We start from the raw sequence: 12,946 nt of genomic DNA, 5'->3' as shown, positions 1-12,946 counted from the left end.
TTTCATCTAACCTGATAGATATTTGAAGAGTAAATCTTCACTTTGAGTGGCCTGTGCCGCAGGAAGTCATTTTAACCACAGTTTGACCAAAGGCAACCTCCAGACGTGGATGCACGCAGAGTGGTTCTCTCCAATCTGGACCAAGTTAGCGTCCCCTGTACCTCCCCCCACCCCCAGCACACACAGAGGGTACAGCCTGCATCAGACCCGTGGCATTCATCCTGTGTTACTATCCCACTCACCCCAACTGAAGTACTTCCTAGAGAACAAAAGGGGTTTCAATCCCCTAAAAGAAATCTCCCCAAATAAACAAATAATTGGATATTTAGGCATTATTTCCACTGAAGAGTCAGGAGTTAGATTTAGCAATATGCAGTGTGCTGACTAAAACGACCTCCCTAAGACACGAGACATTGCCATTCATTGTGCACACCATTAAAGGAAAAGAAAGTCAGGATTATACTACAGCTGATGAATCCCAATTAAAAATCCACGGATAAACTCTGTTAAATGTAATTTGTACCGGTCAGAAAGCATCCTTCAGTCCTAGACATTCTGGGAACACAGCCTCACTCTGCTCCCAGGTCCCTGCCTCTGCAGAAGCAGGGCTTCAAAAGTGAGAATTCTGTCTTCAGAAGAACACGTAAAAGGGAGGACGCTGTGCTCTCCAGGGCAGACAGCGTTCGTTCCTCAGCACTCTGAGAGCCGAGGTCTCTCACCCACTCAATTTAAACAACTTTTATTTAGGTAACACCTAGAAAACCCATAAAGAAGGCATAGCTGGCTTCAGGCTACTCCTCAGTTACCCCAGAGCACAAACTCGCCTTTTCTGCTGGGTGGATAATCCACTTACCTTTGCACAGCGGGTCTGCTTTCCCTTCCACTGTATGAACCCAGCTTGGGTATTCTCCTGAGATGCAGGCCTGGGGCATTTCCAGTTAGAGCAGACAGAAGCTCTAATGCCCTGCTACCCTGGTGGGCCACACACAGATGGGAAACTGGTGCTCACACACAGTCTATATGTGCGTCCTTGCTGCATTACAAAAATGCAGGACTGGAACACTGAAAACCATGGAGAGGTTCCACTTAAAATCACTGGGTTGCTTTCCAGACCATGAAAACTACCTGTGAGGCAGCCCTGACATTAACCTTCGAGGTGTGCGCTAAGTCTTGGATGGGGGAGGAGCGGAGGAGGCAGCTCAGGGCCTGCAGATTCCCGAAGGGAGGGCGATCCAAGGGTTACTCCACTGTGAATAGCTGTCACATCTTGTAAGGAAGGAAGCATTTGAAATATCTCAAAGTTTACATTCAATGTTTTATATATTTTAGGAAACATCATTTTGAGGCGTCTACACTAAATGTATACTAATGAGCAAACACGAAGAGCAAACACATGGTGCTTACATAGTGCTTACTAGGCCCTGCTCTAAGTGCTTTATAGATATTAAATTTAATCCTCACAACCCTAAAAGGTGGGTAATACTGTCACCACACTATTTACAGGTCAGGGAACTGAGAGGTTAGGTAAGTCACCCAAGGTCACACAGCAGAGCTAGGCGCACACCCAGGCATTCTGGCTCCAGAGTTATGTTCTTAACACCCCATTGTACAACCTCTTTCGGTATTCAGAAAATGATTCAATTTTATTTTTCTTTTAAAACATCATTCAGAGAGATTAACTTGATTTATTCACAGTCACCCAGTCCCTCCCTCCGCCTCCAAGTTCCCGGACTAGGTTTTTCCTAAAGGTACACACATTTAGGTTTTCATTTTCTCAGAGATGATTTTGTTAATAGCATAAAGTTCTTTGAAATCCCAGATAAATGCAGATAAAGTTTTGAAGCAATATTTGGTGTACTAGCAAGCTGTGCCAAAGCAATTTTTATCACTACAAAAGGCAAGTTTCATAGCCCAATAATTCTTCTGTTGATGTATTTATTCAATTGTTTATTTATAACATTTAGAGCATTTGATCTTTTGGGTTAATCTTACAGATGAAAAATCTCATAGAGAGTGGAGAAACGAACAGATGGCATAAATCCAGGAATGGCCAGGAAACTTAGCAGTTTTCAGCATAGCAGTTTAAGGTAAAATTCACATCAAAACCAAAGCAGACAACTAGTTGAAGCAGGCAATCTGTTGTCTGGGTCAGAGTTGAGAGGAAAAGCGTAAGCACCACTGATGAGCAGATCCTCTCTGACGCCAGGTATGTTCCACGCCCCCTAACTGGCGCCACTCTGTACTAGCTGAAACATTACCAGCCCCTGCCAGACACTCCTGCAGATCCCGGGGAACAGCTCAGACCACAGAGAGCAGAGTCTGAACATTCCCACCACGTGAAATGATAATTCGTGCAGTGCTTGCCTGAACCTCGTCTAAGGACCTACTGAGGGAGTCTACTGAAGGCTGCTGTCCATCCTACAGTCTAGGGCCAGCAAGTGAAACTGAGTTGCATGCCTTTTCAGCTCATTACAAAAGTCTGCCTGACATGCTTTGAGAACGGTCAAAAAAAGTACGCACAGCCAGCACACAGCTCCCCAACACAAACTCGTCTCCTCTTGTCAATCGGGAAAACACGGACAGGACAATGGAAAGAGAAGCAGAGCCCAGGAGACCAGGTGTCCTTCCACCACATCTCCGTGTTCCCATAAGGAGTGTGGCATACCACAAACAACCAGAATTTTTTTAAACCCTCAAGCTGCATATAATTGGTGTTTCACTGAATAGTTTGAGACAATAATCAATAACTTCTAAACACTTAGAAATATTCTTCAATGGCTATATTTGGTATTCATATACCTGTAGCTAAAAAAAAATCTGTTTGTAGAATTCTCTTTTCCTTTTGTCTCTCATATTAAACTAAATATCAAGAGGAACGTAGGATTCTTTCCTTACTGCCTCCCCCACTTTCTCTGGATCTCAAGTTTCCACCGGCTCATCCCACACTCAGATAATGCTGAATAAATCTTATAAGGACAGAAGAAGCAATTTGCAATATAGCATCTAGATAAAATTCCAGAATATTTTGTTGAGTGGGGCTAACTTACTGTCAACATCAGACATTCTTTTCTTCTACCTGGAAACGTTCACTATCACCCAGTCCAGTCAGATTTCCATACCTCCTGACATGCCTTACACCATCCACACCTGTATTTACAACAGACAGAAAAACTCAAGTTCAAAATAATCACCCTGAGTCATTGAAGAGGCTGACGTAGCATCAGCATGCTGTGATAGAAGCCATGCAGCATTTAAGGAGATTTTACAAATGTGACTCCAATGATGGTTGAAGGATTAATGATTAAATTCTTCAGAAAACTCACTACACGATGATTCAGATCCTATTCCTCTTTCTCTTACATCTCATTTCTTAAAATATCAGCAAATCTCATTGGCTTTACCCTATAACTCCACCAGAGCCTGTCTTCTTGTCCCCTCCTCTACCCTACAGCCGTGGTCGAGGCACCACCGTCTCTCGAGGAGAGCACCGCGACAGCCTCAGACATGCACCCCTGCCTCCACCTTTGCCCCCGGTCCCCACTCTTCACAGAGGCCACAACACACAGATAACATAATGATTAAGTCAAAAACATAAAAACCGTGTCAAAGGGAAATAAGCCAGTTGCAAAATGACAAACACTGTGTGATTCCTCTGCATGAGGCACTTGGCGTCGTGGAACTCAGAGAAACAGAAAGCAGAGTGGGGTGGCCTGGGCTGGTGGTGTCCAGTGGGCACAGAGCTTCAGTTCTGTAAGATGGAAAAGAGCTAGAGCTCTGCCCCACAATAATGTGAATGCAGTCGACACTCCTGAACTCTACACTTAAAAGTGGTAAAAAAAAAATTAAAATTAAAATAAATCATGGTAGAGCTTATCTTTCCTCAAAATCCTCCCATGAATTCACATGTTACTCAGCAGCGCCCTGAACCTTTTCCATGGCCCAGAGAGCTAAGTGTGACTGCCCCCACTCCCCTGTACAGGGTCCACTCCAACCCCTTACCCACTGTCCCACCTCATCTCCACTCCCCCTCACTCATTCTCCAGCCCAAAGGGCCTCTTCCCCTGTCTTCCCCCACCGCCCAAACCTTCCCTCCAGTCACACCCCTCACTCCCCGACCTCACGACTGGCTCTGATCAGATACCACGTGTCAGGGATGATGCCACCCAACCATCCAAAGTCACACCTACACGGCACCTTTCTCCTGATTTACTCTTCTAGCATTTATCAGCGTCTGGTCAATTTTCTATCTATTTCTTTTCTGTCTCTCCCAACTAAAAACATAAACACCAAGAGATGAAAACATGTGTTGTGTTCACTGCTCTGGCCCCAGGCTGAGAACAGATCCGGGAGCTGGAGCTGCTCAGTGAGTGTTTATTGCATAAAGGGATTAACGGACAGGGTGAGGGAGACTATGGACAACTGACCTGTAAGGGAAATAAATTTCACTTCACTTTGCTTAGATCTTGACCCCAATACCTGACCTGATTTCCTAAGCACGCTCAGCTTAACTCAATATTCTTTTACTAAAGGGGAAAAATAACTTATAGGGACTAGGAAATATGTTAATATATGAAGTACAAAAGTAGTTTTGTCTAGTTGTTGATTTTGTATATTTCTTCATTCTTGTGAGACCACAATATACCCGAAGATGCCATGTGCCAGGAGCAGCAGGCCTCAGCCAAGCTGTCCTGTAGCACAGATTTCATGGCCTCCGTTCTGCCAGGGGATGAGACACTGTGAAGTAGCCATAAACTACAGGCTGGTTAAAGCAGACACACACACACACACACACACACACACACACACACAAATCTGTGTGTCGTCTAGAGGTAAACTTAATTTAGCCTGCAGTCCTGCCTGCCGATATGAATTGGTGCCAAGAGGCCTGTAACGATGGAGGGGAAAAAGTAGGAAGGTAAATAAAGAGGAGAAACATAGATAAGAAACCTGGAGCAAAAGGCAGGAACAAAAGCACACAGAATCTGTAGCGGGGAGTCAATCAGAGCTTCTTCAAATTGTTGTGGAAAAACGCAGAAATGCAATATCAGAATTGAGTTAGGTTGTTCACAAGAGAGTATCTGTAGCATATTTCCAACCTACTATGGGAGTAAAATTCATGAATAATATTAAAGGTATTTACATGATCCACTGTTCTGAATAGTGTTTGCCTAATTTAATAAAATCTGGACTGCTTGAGCAAAATACAAATTTGGGGTTGTAAGACCTAAACCTGATGCCCATGTCATTAAAAAAAGATGAACTTTTCTGAAAACGATAGTTTACACCAATACTATCACTTTATTGCATTTGTGTTGTAGATTTTGTGATTAAATTAATACTCTGTAATAATTTTGCTATACTACCCATGATAGAGATTCCAGTCTCCTTTCTGAGTATACCTTGGTGTCGGTTTCACTTAAAACAAAATCTTGAAATTCAAACTTAGTTTAAACAACTCTTATCTTTCTTTGTAAAGTAAATAGGATATGAGAGAATACAGTATATCCTAAAGAAAATAAAGGATAAAGAATATCCTTTAATCAACTAAAATCTAACAAAAAATTATTCTCTCCAATTTTTCTAAAGTCCTTTTTTCACTCTCTTTTCATCTATCTTACTTCCTGCCAGCTCTTCCAAGTTGACAGAATTACATTTATGACTGCAAAAAGCAAATACTTGTAGCTAAGAAGCTTTCCTCTTTCTTTGTTTTTTTTCCATCTTCTCTGGGTGCATATATTTATATAAAACATCCTTGGGGAGAAGTGAGGAAAAATCTCCTTTATTAGTATTAGAGTTTTCTAGCAGTAAGATGCCTCACAAATTCTGAGTGAAGATAGCTTATCTTTATAATTTACTTGTATTTTATCTTTTTACCTGGACCTCATCTCCAGATAATTTAGATGCTTTTCCTGAAAGGCTTGTTCCACCCTTTGTTAACACCAATAGCTGCTCAACTCAGGCAGGCTTTCGGGGGATCTTCACCAGGCTCCTCCCCCAGGTTGATCTTCACTGCGTGCCCCACCTCCCCCCATGCACAGGTCCTGTAGCCTTAGCTCCACCCATCTCCACCTCGCAGGCCAGGGCAGGACCTCCAGCCCCTTGCCTCCCTTCCTGGCCGTTTTGTGGTGGTAGTGGTTGTTGTCGTTCTTTAGCCAGCATTAACCATCTGAAGACTCAATCCTCATCTCTCCTCAGAAGCACCAGACAACTGTCAGGGAGTCAGTTTGATGTGTTTCAACTCTTTCCCCATCACACAGGGAAGTGTATCAGCTGTCAAATACTGGGAACGCACGTGGAGATAGTGTTTCCAAGTTCTTTTTAAGCCAAGAAGATGTGAAAGGACATCTCAGCATGACACTCCCTGTGCGCTTTATTGCAGATTCATATCACTGATTCAGCGAATAACTGATTCAGAAAATTTTTTTTTAATTTATTTTTTGTATTTTATTTTATTTTTTGGTGAGGAAGATTAGCTCTGAGCTAACATCTGTGCCAGTCTTCCTCTATTTTGTATGCGGGATGCCTTCACAGCATGGTTGACGAGTGGTCTAGGTCCACGCCTGGGATCCGAACCCACCAATCTGAGCTGCCAAAGCAGAGCACTCGGTACTTTAACCACTCGGCCACAGGGCCGGCCCCTCAGCAAATATTTTGAGTCTGTTCTGTGCACCATGCTGTGCTGTGGAAGATGACGAGATGAACTAGGTATGTTCCGTGTTCTTGAGGAGCTCACAAACATCTAAAGATCTTAGTTTTATTATCACAGGAAGTTATGAAACATATACAGAAGTAAGATAATTCTGTAAGATGACTGGCAGGCAAAAATCTCCGTGTAAGAATTCTATGAGATACTGAACCTGCAAAGGAAGAAACTGTGCTAGACCGATTGCCAAAATGTCCCCATCCCTCACCCTCTACCCACACCCCTTGCAATGTGACCAGCCAAAGGTGGAATCCACTTTCCTACCCCTTGAACCTGTACTAGCCTTGTAGCTTGCTCTGGCCAACAGAAAGTGCCAGAAGAGCCCATGTGCCAGTTCCAAGCTTAGGTCTGAAGAGGCTTTGATCTCTTCTGTCACTTGGAGCCCTGCCACCAGTACGTGAACAAGCCACACTCGATGGCTAGATGGTGAGACGTGTCTGGCCCCGTCACCTCCACCACCCCCACCAGCAGCCGGCTGGCACACAGCCAGACGTGAGCAAGGCTGTTCTGGAGCAGGCAGCCCCAGCTGATGTGCCACACCTTCACAGGCCTGTGTGCACGCCCAGCCCAGGTCAGCCGCGCCAGGTCCAGCTCAGCAGAACTGCCCAGCTGACTCGCAGGCTCATGAGCAACAATACAAGCTTATTCTTTTGAGCCACTGTTTGAGATGGGTCATTGCACAGTAATAACGTATGCTGTGGTGACACATAACTGACACAGGATAGTGGACACAGCATTTCCAAATGCACAGGGAGCCACGGCTTTCTCTACTGGTAGTATGTGGCTGCATCTATATAATTTGAGCTGAAAATATATTTCAATGTTAAAAATAGAATAAATTAAATTTCATGAATAAAAATGTAATAAAAGAAATGTGAGTTCCACAAAAGCATGGATTTTTGTTTCCTATTTTGCTCACTGATGTGGCCTAAGCATCAAGAGTGCCTGGCACAGAGTAGGTGCTCAGAAAAATTTTGTTGGAAAAATAAATGCATTTAACCAAATATTTATTTGATTGTCTCTGAATGTAGAGTTAAAGCCTCAGAAAAGGCATTTAAATGGAACCCAAGGAAGCGAGCAGAGTCCGGGAGGAGACCAGAAGGCCGTGGTGATTCTCCAGATGTGTTGGGATGAGAGCTCAGATGGGGTGGTGACAGCAGGAACGGAGCAGGAAGGACAGAGCGGTCAGGCCACATTCAGTGGGCCGAGCTCGCCCCACAGTGTGCGTAACATCTGTGCTCTAGAATCCTTCTATCTATCCATTTCAGAAAGTCAGTGGAAATGTGATCAAGCTTCTCACTTCGAGTATTCACAGTCTAATGTGATGGAAACGCACCAGCCAGCTGCTTTCTGTATAACCACCCACTTGACCATGCTACGATACAGCTATGTGCAGACAGGGAATGGGGATGCAGCACACAAGTTTTTCTGGAAAAAAGTGACCTGTTGCCGAAGCTAAAAGAAATACCCAGATAAAGGATCAGGTGAAAGATGTGTCAGGGAGGAGAAGCAGTGAATACCAAGATAGCAAGTCCTAGGAACCGCAAAGAATTCAGTCTGGCTGGAGCAAAGCTTCTGAGAGGGAGGAGGCAAGAGAAGTCATCAAGAATTAGTCATAAAGGACACTGTATATCTGGAGAAACTTGCAGGGTCACTGTCAAGCTGTGAGGAACCTCTGAGGGGCTTAAGCACAGCAGTGACATAGTGAGGTTCAGAGTGTAGGAGGAGCCTCCTGCACGTCTGCGGTGCTCAAGGAGAACACGGTAAACTGCTGCCCGGGCCCCGTGGGAAATGGCAGGAGCTGGAAACATGCAGGTGCCCTGGAGATGCGTACGGATAGACTCGATGTTCTGGAAAGAAAGGATGGGGGAGTAAGCAGATGAGTAAAATTCTGACTTTGGCAACTTGTGGTGGAACTGCCAAGTAAGAAACTGGAAGACACAGCGGGTGGCGGGCTAGAAGGGAGACGGTAAGTTCACCCTTCGACACGCTGGGCTTGGGACCATTTGAGTCCTGAGGCAAAGATGTGCAAAGAGAAGCCATCAACTTGCCCAGCATTTCGTTTAGACCCGCGTGGTGCCTGACCAGCAGTAAGTGCTCGATGATCCATTTGTGAGTGAGTAAAAGCAGCAGCTCAGAAAAGAAATCTGGACTTGAATCTAGAAAAGGGAAGAGTCTGTGCTGTGGGATGAAAGAGATTGGCTCTGCTCCCGTGTGGACTGCAGACAATGCTGGTCCTCACCCTGCCCCCTGGCCTCAGAGCTAAGTACAGAGATTAGAGGTAAGTGTTTGGAACTCCTATAGCAATTTAACAGAGGAATTTTACATCCATTTTACTTAATATAAAGAAAATGGGCTCATATTTTGTATGTCTGTTTTCTTTTTTCATTTCATTTTTCTAGTAATTTTTTTTTTTTACTTTTACAAAAGTTTTGGTCTTCAATGGATTGGATATGTTACAAACAAACAAAGCCCATCACCACAGGCAGTGTAAGCCTGAACTGGACCTTCTGGGAAAGTGTTTATGGAAGCTCCTCTTTGACCCATTCTCACCTCCTCCTCTTCCTTCTTATCTGTTTTTCTAAACCTAATTTTGTTGCCTCCTTAGGACCCAAGAGTAAACTGCAGCCTCTTTTGTGCATTTTGTATGCTTATCCACTTTGGCTCTACAATTGTTCCTATCGCATGGATAAAAGGCATTTCTTTCCTTTGCCTGAGTCTGAAGAAAGAACCGTGTGTGGGCAGAATTCTAAGGTAGCAGCCTGGTGTTGTGCCTGGAGAGTCCCCGTCCTTGGAGAGTGGGCAGGACCTATAACTTGTCTCCAGCCAAAGGAATATGGTAAGAGCCATCAGATGTCACTGTCTTGGTTTAGATGAACAGACAGCTAGACAGGTGACAGATCGCCCAGCAGATGCACTCTCACATTGGCACTGAAGAAGCAAGCCAGCATCGGTTCTAAAGCCACCACAAAAAAAAAGAATTCTACCAACAAGGTGTGGGAGCTTAGAAGTGGATCCTCTCCCAGTTGACCTTCAGTTGAGACCTCATGCTCAGCCATTGCTTTGCTGTGGTCCTATGAGACCCCAGGCAGAGGACCCCATGAAGCCAGGCCTGGAATCCCGACCCACAGAAAATGTAAGATAACAAATATTTGTGTGTTTTAAGCTGCTAAATTTGCTGTAATTTGTTATGTGGCATAGAAAACAAATACAATTAGACGGGTGGTAGTTGCTTGGATTCAGGTGAAGAGAAACTTGGGCAAATGGGGCATCAGTGGTGCTATTTCTATCATTCAAGACATGAGGAAAAGAAAAAAGTTGTGGTGAGAATAAAAATTATTTTTGGATGAAATGAATTTAGAGCACTAAAACTAATAGAATATCTAAATATCTTATGATTAAAACTTAGAAGAGATGCAAGTTTATTGTCAAATATTTGAGTATCTCATTATGAAATGAAATATATAAGAGAAGAACATAGAGAGGCTGGACAGAAGAGCCATGGAGGAGGCACAGGAGTCATGAAAAAGTCTTGGAAATGATAAAAAAAATTCATGAAGAAGAGAATTGAAAACCAAGTCAAGTACTTAAGAGATGTCAAAAAGAGGAACTATGAAAGGCCATCATACTTCATGAGAAAATGGAAAATGGTCACTGGGGCCTTTTGAGAGTGTAGCTTTACTAGACTATGGAGCTTCACAATCAATATTGTAAGGAACTGGAGAGGGGACAGATGGTGCAAATTTGGAGGTCTTGAATATAGATAAACAGCACAAATTCTGGAAGTTGAAAGAAGAGACGTTTAACAGAAGTCGAGTGATGCAGAGTGCAGGGTCAAGGGACGTACGTGTCAACGCGGCGGAAGTAAGGATGGAGTGGAGAGGAGACTGAGGATGCTGGAGGGAGAGGTGACCAAGGCGTGACACCTGGGGCTCAGGTGGAAGCATGAACCCTAAGGAAAGACACTTCTTACTCTTAGACTGCAAATAAAAAAATAAAGAGGACAGAAGGACAGCTAAAGAGGAGAGGAGATTTAGAGCTCACATAGGACACTCTCTTGATGAAGAGGGGACGTCGTCCACTTCAAAATGAAAGGACGGACGGGACCCTGAATTGGAAGTGAGCGAAGGTTTGGGAAAGCTCTTGTGCAGACAGTGTTAGAGGATCAACAAGACATTGACGAAAGGATTAAGAAACAGTTAAAGTCAGGCTGCATAAAGTGGTAGTAGGCCAAGTCTGCGGAGTTTTGCTTGAAATCCGTCTCTGATGCTGGGTAGCAGCTAGTAGAGCAGCTGGACTGACGCTGGATGGGTGCTCACAGGAAGCACAGCGTACACCACCAAGAACAAGACCTGCACACACTACTCGACTCCAAGAGGAAGCCAGGAGACGGAGACGTTAACAGGTGGCAAATGTACTTTCAGCCCGCTATGACATTTGTGCACTAAAATGCAATGCTAGAAAACAGACAATACCCTCAAGCGTTTGAATTTCAGCCTGTTTCAGCATTGTCCTTAACAGTCCAGCTAACTTCCTGTGACCAGTTCCTTTATTCCCTAGCTCCTTGTCCTTTCCTTACAGTGTCTTAGATAGGGCCTACCAGGGTTTGTATGTTGAGCTGATTCTGACTCTGTGACCCACTGGTTGTGCTGGGGAAGGTATTCCCCTCTCTGTGCCGTGGGTCCCTGGTCATAATGGTCTCTCGGTGTAGAGGTGAGAACTAAATGAAATAATTTATGTGTGAGCACATGGCACGTATAATGGATATTTAAATAACGTTACTTAAATTCTTTCGGAGAAGCAACGTAATTTTGTATATTATTTTTGTTTTCTAGAACAAGCCAGTAAAAAATATGGATAAAAATTGGAAAACACAGAAAAGTAGAAAAGAAGGTACAAGTGATCAAAAATCCATCATCCCAGCATTACAACTTTTAATATTTTAGTACCAGATATAAAATTTTATAACTAGAGAGACAGTTTTGAGGCCATGCAGGGTTTGATTTTACAGATGAGAGAACTGTGCCCGGAGAGTTCCGCTGCTTTCCTAGCCACAGGGCCAGGGCCAGGGCCAGAGAGGAGGTCTCCCACCCACGCTGTCCGCCACGCACAGAGAGGCAAAAAACACGGCACTGTCGACAGCACATTCCCTGGGTCCACACACACACACTCTTGGTGTATAATCATTTGTATAACTTCACACCCATTAAGAAACCAATCCACAGGGTACATGTACATCAGCAAAAAGACAATCCTTCTAAATTCTTCTAAAAAACACCTTACACCTATGCCTGCAGCATGAACTGTACAAAATTCATCTCCTCCAGTACCATAGTTTGCAAAAAGTCTATTTCTGTAAGTAAAAACGTCAGTTTTTCAACTACCCTTGATATCAAGGAAAACTTGATGGCTGCAAGTCATCCGCTCTGTAAGCTCTTGAAACTCAGTCCCGAGGGCTCCTGTCAGCTGGCCTAAGTGATGTAAATGAGTCCACCGAAGTTCAGAAAAAATATTTCTCAGATTGTTCAAGACCTCAAGCCTAGACCAGGGCCTCCACTCTTAGCCTGCAATGGGGCAAGGCTCAAACGAGCTTTTTGAGGTGAAGAAGAAAAAAGAAACAGGAGATATATGGTGACCTCAGAATGATGTTCCCTGGAGGTCCATGGTTGAGTTCCCTTTGCAGACGACAATTCAGCAAAGAATAATGGCAGCACATCCTCTTGTAATGATGTAAACAGTAGTCCCCAAAATCTCGTTTCCACAATTTAAAAAGGGTATTTGTAAAAAAAAAAAAACACTTCTGTCTGCTTGTTTTAAAACAACAAGAAGTTGAGGATTGTTAATTGGACAGTATAACAAGTGTCACCCATGCCACCAATCTGGGTGTCCCTCCAGCTCACAGTGTGCACATGGACCCCGTGTATTGTGTGCATGGCGAGTGCAAAGAAGGGGCTGTGGTCAGGGTAAGAGGATTCTCATTTGGTTTAATAAACACTTATTGGGCCGGCCCTGTGGCTTGGTGGTTAAGTGCGCGCGCTGCGATGCTGGCGGCCCGGGTTCGGATCCCGGGTGCGCATCGAGGCACCACTTCTCCATCCATCCTGAGGCCGAGTCCCACATACAGCAACTAGAAGCGTGTGCAGCTATGACATACAACTATCTACTGGGGCTTTGGGGGGAAAAATAAAATAAATAAAATCTTTAAAAAATAAAAAAAAAATAAAATAAAATAAACACTTATTA

General features: G+C 44.0%; 1 protein-coding gene across 1 annotated transcript in view; it reads right to left on the bottom strand.

Annotated features, from left to right (window-relative positions):
• Positions 1-12,946, bottom strand: part of NSUN3 (NOP2/Sun RNA methyltransferase 3) — a 187,543-nt gene that overhangs the window by 87,492 nt on the left and 87,105 nt on the right. The gene's annotated exons all lie outside the window — the stretch shown is intronic.

The sequence above is a fragment of the Ceratotherium simum genome, chromosome 15, assembly GCF_057802395.1.
Source record: "Ceratotherium simum simum isolate JZ-2026a chromosome 15, ASM5780239v1, whole genome shotgun sequence".
In the NCBI taxonomy this organism is placed as follows: domain Eukaryota; kingdom Metazoa; phylum Chordata; class Mammalia; order Perissodactyla; family Rhinocerotidae; genus Ceratotherium; species Ceratotherium simum.
Note: the sequence above shows the minus strand (reverse complement) of the source record. Positions and strands in the feature narration are given on the sequence as shown.